This window comes from Pimephales promelas, chromosome 3 (assembly GCF_988280905.1).
Source record: "Pimephales promelas chromosome 3, fPimPro1.hap1.1, whole genome shotgun sequence".
In the NCBI taxonomy this organism is placed as follows: Eukaryota; Metazoa; Chordata; class Actinopteri; order Cypriniformes; family Leuciscidae; genus Pimephales; species Pimephales promelas.
The window spans coordinates 48,138,929-48,148,266 of record NC_142771.1 but is presented as its reverse complement, the minus strand read 5'-3'; the positions used below and the strand labels follow the sequence as shown (position 1 = coordinate 48,148,266).

The following is a 9,338-nucleotide window of genomic DNA, read 5'->3' as shown; positions in this document are numbered from 1 at the left end:
TTCCGAATGAGCTCTTATCTGTTGTTTGTGGAATTTAAACAGCTTGTCACAATGCTTGCAGGAAAGATTATGGGATGGAGCCATTTTCGGAAAAGCACATGCTTACATAAGGAGGTTTCTGTAGTGTAGTGGTCATCACGTTCGCCTAACACGCGAAAGGTCCTCGGTTCGAAACCGAGCAGAAACAGCAATTGGCTTCTGGCAGAAAATTTAAACTGTTTGCCACAACAGGAGGGCTCAGCTCACTTTTCCTTTATACACTTTTTAACAAGCCTGCACCAGAAGATTTCTGCCTGCACCTACAGGGCATGTTTCCGTAGTGTAGTGGTTATCACGTTCGCCTCACACGCGAAAGGTCCCCAGTTCGAAACTGGGCGGAAACTGTGGATGGTCTTTGCTAACATTTTTTGAGTGGTTTTCTGTTGAGCAGGTCAGAACACTTGCAGGGCGATTTGCGGTGTAAATTCTTTAGAAAAGGACTAAAACAAAACAAATGACCAATGAAGTTTCCTGTAGAGTAATAAAAAATGTTTAGTCTGCCAACAAAAATAGCAGCTTTTTGCCATTTTAAGGACAGTGGGCAGTCTATCGTTTCAGTCGCTTTTGAACAAGCGTACGCTAAAAGAGGTCGGACTGTCTTCCAAGTTAAGTTTCCGTAGTGTAGAGGTTATCACGTTCGCTTTACACGCGAAAGGTCCTCAGTTCGAAACTGGGCGGAAACAAATAAAGGGGTTTTCAATATACGTGCTGAAATTCGCAACAAAGTTTTTGGACTATTGAAATTAGGTGAGGGCAATTGTACCAAAGAGCTGTAGGCAGACTGCCATTCCGAATGAGCTCTTATCTGTTGTTTGTGGAATTTAAACAGCTTGTCACAATGCTTGCAGGAAAGATTATGGGATGGAGCCATTTTCGAAAAAGCACATGTCTTACATAAGGAGGTTTCTGTAGTGTAGTGGTCATCAAGTTCGCCTAACACGCGAAAGGTCCTCGGTTCGAAACCGAGCAGAAACAGCAATTGGCTTTCTGGCAGAAAATTTAAACTGTTTGCCACAACAGGAGGGCTCAGCTCACCTTTCCTTTATACACTTTTTAACAAGCCTGCACCAGAAGATTTCTGCCTGCACCTACAGGGCATGTTTCCGTAGTGTAGTGGTTATCACGTTCGCCTCACACGCGAAAGGTCCCCAGTTCGAAACTGGGCGGAAACTGTGGATGGTCTTTGCTAAAATTTTTTGAGTGGTTTTCTGTTGAGCAGGTCAGAACACTTGCAGGGCGATTTGCGGTGTAAATTCTTTAAAAAAGGACTAAAACAAAACAAATGACCATTGAAGTTTCCTGTAGAGTAATAAAAAATGTTTAGTCTGCCAACAAAAATAGCAGCTTTTTGCCATTTTTTAGGACAGTGGGCAGTCTATCGTTTCAGTCGCTTTTGAACAAGCGTACGCTAAAAGAGGTCGGACTGTCTTCCAAGTTAAGTTTCCGTAGTGTAGTGGTTATCACGTTCGCTTTACACGTGAAAGGTCCTCAGTTCGAAACTGGGCGGAAACAAGTAAAGAGGTTTTTAATATACGTACTGAAATTCGCAACAAAGTTTTTGGACTATTGAAATTAGGTGAGGGCAATTGTACCAAAGAGCTGTAGGCAGACTGCCATTCCGAATGAGCTCTTATCTGTTGTTTGTGGAATTTAAACAGCTTGTCACAATGCTTGCAGGAAAGATTATGGGATGGAGCCATTTTCGAAAAAGCACATGTCTTACATAAGGATGTTTCTGTAGTGTAGTGGTCATCACGTTCGCCTAACACGCGAAAGGTCCTCGGTTCGAAACCGAGCAGAAACAGCAATTGGCTTCTGGCAGAAAATTTAAACTGTTTGCCACAACAGGAGGGCTCAGCTCACTTTTCCTTTATACACTTTTTAACAAGCCTGCACCAGAAGATTTCTGCCTGCACTTACAGGGCATGTTTCCGTAGTGTAGTGGTTATCACGTTCGCCTCACACGCGAAAGGTCCCCAGTTCGAAACTGGGCGGAAACTGTGGATGGTCTTTGCTATCATTTTTTGAGTGGTTTTCTGTTGAGCAGGTCAGAACACTTGCAGGGCGATTTGCGGTGTAAATTCTTTAGAAAAGGACTAAAACAAAACAAATGACCAATGAAGTTTCCTGTAGAGTAATAAAAAATGTTTAGTCTGCCAACAAAAATAGCAGCTTTTTGCCATTTTAAGGACAGTGGGCAGTCTATCGTTTCAGTCGCTTTTGAACAAGCGTACGCTAAAAGAGGTCGGACTGTCTTCCAAGTTAAGTTTCCGTAGTGTAGTGGTTATCACGTTCGCTTTACACGCGAAAGGTCCTCAGTTCGAAACTGGGCGGAAACAAGTAAAGGGGTTTTTAATATACGTGCTGAAATTCGCAACAAAGTTTTTGGACTATTGAAATTAGGTGAGGGCAATTGTACCAAAGAGCTGTAGGCAGACTGCCATTCCGAATGAGCTCTTATCTGTTGTTTGTGGAATTTAAACAGCTTGTCACAATGCTTGCAGGAAAGATTATGGGATGGAGCCATTTTCGAAAAAGCACATGTCTTACATAAGGAGGTTTCTGTAGTGTAGTGGTCATCACGTTCGCCTAACACGCGAAAGGTCCTCGGTTCGAAACCGAGCAGAAACAGCAATTGGCTTCTGGCAGAAAATTTAAACTGTTTGCCACAACAGGAGGGCTCAGCTCACTTTTCCTTTATACACTTTTTAACAAGCCTGCACCAGAAGATTTCTGCCTGCACCTACAGGGCATGTTTCCGTAGTGTAGTGGTTATCACGTTCGCCTCACACGCGAAAGGTCCCCAGTTCGAAACTGGGCGGAAACTGTGGATGGTCTTTCCTATCATTTTTTGAGTGGTTTTCTGTTGAGCAGGTCAGAACACTTGCAGGGCGATTTGCGGTGTAAATTCTTTAAAAAAGGACTAAAACAAAACAAATGACCATTGAAGTTTCCTGTAGAGTAATAAAAAATGTTTAGTCTGCCAACAAAAATAGCAGCTTTTTGCCATTTTTTAGGACAGTGGGCAGTCTATCGTTTCAGTCGCTTTTGAACAAGCGTACGCTAAAAGAGGTCGGACTGTCTTCCAAGTTAAGTTTCCGTAGTGTAGTGGTTATCACGTTTGCTTTACACGCGAAAGGTCCTCAGTTCGAAACTGGGCGGAAACAAGTAAAAGGGTTTTTAATATACGTGCTGAAATTCGCAACAAAGTTTTTGGACTATTGAAATTAGGTGAGGGCAATTGTACCAAAGAGCTGTAGGCAGACTGCCATTCCGAATGAGCTCTTATCTGTTGTTTGTGGAATTTAAACAGCTTGTCACAATGCTTGCAGGAAAGATTATGGGATGGAGCCATTTTCGAAAAAGCACATGTCTTACATAAGGATGTTTCTGTAGTGTAGTGGTCATCACGTTCGCCTAACACGCGAAAGGTCCTCGGTTCGAAACCGAGCAGAAACAGCAATTGGCTTCTGGCAGAAAATTTAAACTGTTTGCCACAACAGGAGGGCTCAGCTCACTTTTCCTTTATACACTTTTTAACAAGCCTGCACCAGAAGATTTCTGCCTGCACTTACAGGGCATGTTTCCGTAGTGTAGTGGTTATCACGTTCGCCTCACACGCGAAAGGTCCCCAGTTCGAAACTGGGCGGAAACTGTGGATGGTCTTTGCTAACATTTTTTGAGTGGTTTTCTGTTGAGCAGGTCAGAACACTTGCAGGGCGATTTGCGGTGTAAATTCTTTAGAAAAGGACTAAAACAAAACAAATGACCATTGAAGTTTCCTGTAGAGTAATAAAAAATGTTTAGTCTGCCAACAAAAATAGCAGCTTTTTGCCATTTTAAGGACAGTGGGCAGTCTATCGTTTCAGTCGCTTTTGAACAAGCGTACGCTAAAAGAGGTCGGACTGTCTTCCAAGTTAAGTTTCCGTAGTGTAGAGGTTATCACGTACGCTTTACACGCGAAAGGTCCTCAGTTCGAAACTGGGCGGAAACAAGTAAAGGGGTTTTTAATATACGTGCTGAAATTCGCAACAAAGTTTTTGGACTATTGAAATTAGGTGAGGGCAATTGTACCAAAGAGCTGTAGGCAGACTGCCATTCCGAATGAGCTCTTATCTGTTGTTTGTGGAATTTAAACAGCTTGTCACAATGCTTGCAGGAAAGATTATGGGATGGAGCCATTTTCGAAAAAGCACATGTCTTACGTAAGGAGGTTTCTGTAGTGTAGTGGCCATCACGTTCGCCTAACACGCGAAAGGTCCTCGGTTCGAAACCGAGCAGAAACAGCAATTGGCTTCTGGCAGAAAATTTAAACGGTTTGCCACAACAGGAGGGCTCAGCTCACTTTTCCTTTATACACTTTTTAACAAGCCTGCACCAGAAGATTTCTGCCTGCACCTACAGGGCATGTTTCCGTAGTGTAGAGGTTATCACGTTCGCCTCACACGCGAAAGGTCCCCAGTTCGAAACTGGGCGGAAACTGTGGATGGTCTTTGCTAACATTTTTTGAGTGGTTTTCTGTTGAGCAGGTCAGAACACTTGCAGGGCGATTTGCGGTGTAAATTCTTTAGAAAAGGACTAAAACAAAACAAATGACCATTGAAGTTTCCTGTAGAGTAATAAAAAATGTTTAGTCTGCCAACAAAAATAGCAGCTTTTTGCCATTTTAAGGACAGTGGGCAGTCTATCGTTTCAGTCGCTTTTGAACAAGCGTACGCTAAAAGAGGTCGGACTGTCTTCCAAGTTAAGTTTCCGTAGTGTAGAGGTTATCACGTTCGCTTTACACGCGAAAGGTCCTCAGTTCGAAACTGGGCGGAAACAAGTAAAGGGGTTTTTAATATACGTGCTGAAATTCGCAACAAAGTTTTTGGACTATTGAAATTAGGTGAGGGCAATTGTACCAAAGAGCTGTAGGCAGACTGCCATTCCGAATGAGCTCTTATCTGTTGTTTGTGGAATTTAAACAGCTTGTCACAATGCTTGCAGGAAAGATTATGGGATGGAGCCATTTTCGAAAAAGCACATGTCTTACAATATTCATTACAGTGAGGTGGTCTTTCTGCTTGACCTTAGGCCTGTCGCACCTCCAACGGCGCCTGTGGTGGACTGTGCATGGCAGGGGCGTCCTCTTCCCTGAGCCGGGCCTAGACCTGACTGCATACCGCAAGGTTTTGCTGCAGGGTCTTCAGCTGGGGACCACCGCTCATTGACGTTTCGCCCCTTAGCCCAGAACATCTCCTGGTGGCGGGGCAGTGAACAAGGACGTCTCCCTGTCACCCCCTGCAGCAAAACCTAATTAGATGTTACTCCCCAAGCCTTATCTCGTCGTTTCAGCCAGAGCCAGTGGCTTGCTTTCTCAGCTTCTTCAGAGAGCTCTTTGGTGGATCTACTCAGTGTGGCTCCCCGTAGTCCCAGGTCCTTGAGCAGATGTGACGTTGATCTGCCCACAAAGCCTCTGGCTCCCACCTCGACCGGGTACAGCCTCGCACCCCATCCACTTTCTCTGCACTCCGCGACCAGATCTGCGTACTTCGCCTTCTTTCTCTCGTAGGCTGCTTCCAGTCCCTCCTCCCATGGCACTGTCAGCTCGATCAGTATCACAGACTTCACAGCTGCAGCCCACAGCACCACATCTGGTCTTAAGGTGGTGCTGCATATCTCCTGTGGGAACTGGAGCTGCCTTTCCAGGTCTACTTCCATCTTCCACTCTGCCCCTGGTGTTAACAGCCTGGAAGGTGGTCTCTTACTGGTATGCGTTGCGGGTTCCCCCTGCCTGAGGAAGCGGATCCTGCATCGACTCTCTGATGGACTCTTGTTGTTTGCCTCCTGCCGACTTTTCTCCAGCACTTCGGCCAGCTTTCTGAGCACTTGGTCATGCCGCCATCTAAATCGACCCTGTGTCAGTGCTGTTTTGCAGCCTGACAGAACATGCTGGAGTGAGGCATTGATGGTCCCGCAGAGGTCACAAGATTGCTCTATTCCAAGCCATTGGTGGAGGTTTTTAGGGCTTGGGAGTGTGTCATATGTTGCCCTAATGAGGAAACTGAGCCGAGCCTGTGGCAGTTTCCAGAACTCTGCCCAGCTGATTGCTCGGCTTGCGACACCCTCCCAGGTTGTCCACCGCCCCTGCTGCCCCTGTGCCACAGACCTCACTCTGAGCTCCTCCTGCTCAATTCTAGTGACCTCTGCAACAACAAGCTCCTTCCTCTCCTTCCTGCTTGCCTTGGACCATAGGATAGGTGGCTCGCTCCATCCGAGGCCTGCCCGCCCTGTCTGAACCATGCCCACGACTTCTCGATGTTGCAGTCTTCCCATGACCTTCTGTACCTCCTCCTTAGCCCTCCATTTCCTTCCAGTTTCAACTCTGACATTTGCATCAGCCACTGCCCTGTCGGAGGATTCCATTAATTCCATCACCAGCCTTGCCTTCTCCTGCCTGTAGCCCAGGGTGATGGATTTCAGGGGTAACTGGAGTGAGTTCCATCCATACAGACCAGCAGCTGAGAAGCACCGTGGTAGACCGAGCCATTTGCGGATGAAGGTGTTGGCTTTTGCTTCCATCTGGCTTACGGCGGATGAGGTGACTTCGCACAGCTTCAGGGGCCACATCACCCTTGGGTACAGGGTGAAGTGATAACACCACACCTTGTACTTTCCAGGTAGCTGGCTTGCATCGATCTTAGACAGGCCTTCTGACAGCTGCCGAAGGATGATTTTCCCCATATCCTTGTCTGAGAGACCAGATGTATAAAGTCTTCCCAGGCTTCGGATGGGCTGATCCACGATGCGGGGGATGTCTTCACCGCTGATGGTGAAGGTGACCCTGTCATTTCTCTCCCCCTTACGCAATGAGAGGCTCCTTGACTTCTGCGGCTTGAACTTCATCCTGGCCCAAGTGATTAACTCATCCAGCCTCTTAAGCAGCCTGAATGTGCATGGGGCGGTTCGTAGCAGGCAGGTGATGTCGTCCATATAGCTCCTTAGAGGCGGGAGCCTCTGGCCTGCAGGCAGCCGGACCCCACCCACCACCTGCCTTGCCCCGATCAGGATGACCTCAAACGCTGCCACGAAGAGGATTGGGGAAATGGAGCATCCCATTGCGATCCCTACTTCCAGTTGTTGCCAGCCAGATGTTACTTTTTTCAGTGCAAAGCACATGTGCATGTCCTGGAAGTAGTTTGTTATCATGCTTCTTATGTTGTCTGGGATGTAAAAGAATTCCAATGCATAGGCTATTAGCAGGTGTGGCACTGACCCATAAGCATTGGCTAGGTCTAGCCATATGACGTGTAGATCTCTCTTCTCCCTCTTAGCGGTCTGGGTCTGTTCCCAAATCATGGAAGCATGCTCTACACAGCCAGGGAACCCTGGAATCCCAGCTTTCTGGCAGCTGGTATTGATATAGTTGTTCTCCGTGAGGTAGGTGGTCATTCTTCTCGCCAGCACGGAAAAGAAGATTTTCCCCTCCACATTCAGTAGAGCTATGCTCCTGAACTGCTCAATGGTCTTAGCGTTTTGTTGTTTGGGAATAGAGACTGCCACTGCCCTCTGCCACTCAGATGGTATGGTCTGCTTTATCCAGGTGATTCTCATTAGGGTCCATAGCAGCTTCAGCACTCCTGGGCAGTTCTTATACAGCTTGTACGAAATTCCGTTCGGGCCTGGTGCTGAAGCAGATCTTGCCCGCTGAATCACCTGCCTGACCTCGCTGAGCTTTAGTGGTGATGCGTCAAACAGGGCGGATGGTTCTGAGGGTCTAGGCACATATCCTGGCGAACCTAGGGGGTCGTTTCTTGCTGGGTCGCTGTACTGAGTGCGGATATACTCCTGCAGTTCTTCTTTGGAGATATCCAGGGTTCCACTTGTCTTCTCCTCGAGGAGCCCGCGTGCATGCCGGAATGGATTCCTGAAAAAACTTGATCTTTCCTTCTCCTTCCTTTTTCTCCGTCTTCTGATCCGTTCTGCCCTCCGGAGGTTAGCAAGGCGTCTTCTGATCTCATCCCAGAGAGCTTTCAGGCCCACCTTCTCAGACTCTTCTGCCTTCCTCCAACGCTTGCGGAGCTGCCTTCTGCTTGTCACCAAGTCATCAATCTCTTTCTCCCTCCTGCCCTTTGGTCTTGTTGAGGCTTCTCTGATGGTCACCTCGCCATACCTGTTACTACATTCTTCATACAGGATTTCCCCGAACAGATTTAGCTTGGCTACAACTGACCCGCACAGTGCTTTTTTCAGCAGCCCGCTCAGATGTTCGTCCAATTTTCTCCACTCCGCAAGCTCGTTGGCCTTTGGCCACTTTATCTTGTTCCTTCGGAGTGGGTTCTTCAGGTTCCTGGCCCTTTGACTCGACTCTGTTCTTGGGTTGCTTGGGGGTGCTCCTGGGTTCGCTTCTTGGGGTTCATCACCATCCCTTTCCTCCTGCCCTACCTCTGCAACATTGGGCCCGTTGGCGCTGTGGTTGTCAACCCGGCCTTGGATCCCATTTGTCTGACCTGCCCTCACCGGGGCAGTGCAAGGTTGCATAAGGCTACCACCAGCACACTTCTTCTTTCCCATGTGAATGTGAAGTCCCCTCAAAGTTGTTGTTTTTTCCCAGCCACACCCACACTTTCTTAGAATCTTCTCTTTTGCCGATGTCCTTGCGTTCGTTACCGTGTGGTCCGTCCTTGTTGGCCCTTCTTTCATCCCGCCTCTCGGAGGGCCATCGGGTTGTTTTCTCTGTTTCTTTTCCGTAGTAAACTTTGGGTGTCTTCCTCTTGGAAAACTAGAGGGTAGGGTTACTAGCCCGCCTCTCCCGATGCAGACTATCCTGCTGCCACCAGTCTCTCCTGGTTGTCCTCCAGTCTTCCCTGGACTCCAACTGCTCTATTCACAGTAGTCACTGTCTCCAGAAATGCAATATTCATTACAGTGAGGTGGTCTTTCTGCTTGACCTTAGGCCTGTCGCACCTCCAACGGCGCCTGTGGTGGACTGTGCATGGCAGGGGCGTCCTCTTCCCTGAGCCGGGCCTAGACCTGACTGCATACCGCAAGGTTTTGCTGCAGGGTCTTCAGCTGGGGACCACCGCTCATTGACGTTTCGCCCCTTAGCCCAGAACATCTCCTGGTGGCGGGGCAGTGAACAAGGACGTCTCCCTGTCACCCCCTGCAGCAAAACCTAATTAGATGTTACTCCCCAAGCCTTATCTCGTCGTTTCAGCCAGAGCCAGTGGCTTGCTTTCTCAGCTTCTTCAGAGAGCTCTTTGGTGGATCTACTCAGTGTGGCTCCCCGTAGTCCCAGGTCCTTGAGCAGATGTGACGTT

At 47.9% G+C, this 9,338-nt stretch overlaps 12 non-coding genes across 12 annotated transcripts; all 12 read left to right on the top strand.

Annotated features, from left to right (window-relative positions):
* The first annotated feature begins 114 nt into the window (after positions 1 to 114).
* On the top strand, positions 115 to 187 carry trnav-aac (transfer RNA valine (anticodon AAC)). The gene has a single exon. It is a non-coding gene; the product is annotated as a tRNA-Val (tRNA).
* A 123-nt stretch (positions 188 to 310) lies between these two features.
* Positions 311 to 383, top strand: trnav-cac (transfer RNA valine (anticodon CAC)). Its single transcript has one exon. It is a non-coding gene; the product is annotated as a tRNA-Val (tRNA).
* A 755-nt stretch (positions 384 to 1,138) lies between these two features.
* Positions 1,139 to 1,211, top strand: trnav-cac (transfer RNA valine (anticodon CAC)). Its single transcript has one exon. It is a non-coding gene; the product is annotated as a tRNA-Val (tRNA).
* Positions 1,212 to 1,478: 267 nt separating this feature from the next.
* trnav-uac (transfer RNA valine (anticodon UAC)) lies at positions 1,479 to 1,551 on the top strand. The gene has a single exon. It is a non-coding gene; the product is annotated as a tRNA-Val (tRNA).
* Positions 1,552 to 1,770: 219 nt separating this feature from the next.
* trnav-aac (transfer RNA valine (anticodon AAC)) lies at positions 1,771 to 1,843 on the top strand. Its single transcript has one exon. It is a non-coding gene; the product is annotated as a tRNA-Val (tRNA).
* A 123-nt stretch (positions 1,844 to 1,966) lies between these two features.
* Positions 1,967 to 2,039, top strand: trnav-cac (transfer RNA valine (anticodon CAC)). The gene has a single exon. It is a non-coding gene; the product is annotated as a tRNA-Val (tRNA).
* Positions 2,040 to 2,305: 266 nt separating this feature from the next.
* On the top strand, positions 2,306 to 2,378 carry trnav-uac (transfer RNA valine (anticodon UAC)). Its single transcript has one exon. It is a non-coding gene; the product is annotated as a tRNA-Val (tRNA).
* A 219-nt stretch (positions 2,379 to 2,597) lies between these two features.
* On the top strand, positions 2,598 to 2,670 carry trnav-aac (transfer RNA valine (anticodon AAC)). The gene has a single exon. It is a non-coding gene; the product is annotated as a tRNA-Val (tRNA).
* Positions 2,671 to 2,793: 123 nt separating this feature from the next.
* Positions 2,794 to 2,866, top strand: trnav-cac (transfer RNA valine (anticodon CAC)). The gene has a single exon. It is a non-coding gene; the product is annotated as a tRNA-Val (tRNA).
* Positions 2,867 to 3,133: 267 nt separating this feature from the next.
* trnav-uac (transfer RNA valine (anticodon UAC)) lies at positions 3,134 to 3,206 on the top strand. The gene has a single exon. It is a non-coding gene; the product is annotated as a tRNA-Val (tRNA).
* A 219-nt stretch (positions 3,207 to 3,425) lies between these two features.
* trnav-aac (transfer RNA valine (anticodon AAC)) lies at positions 3,426 to 3,498 on the top strand. Its single transcript has one exon. It is a non-coding gene; the product is annotated as a tRNA-Val (tRNA).
* Positions 3,499 to 3,621: 123 nt separating this feature from the next.
* Positions 3,622 to 3,694, top strand: trnav-cac (transfer RNA valine (anticodon CAC)). The gene has a single exon. It is a non-coding gene; the product is annotated as a tRNA-Val (tRNA).
* The last annotated feature ends 5,644 nt before the right edge of the window (positions 3,695 to 9,338 follow it).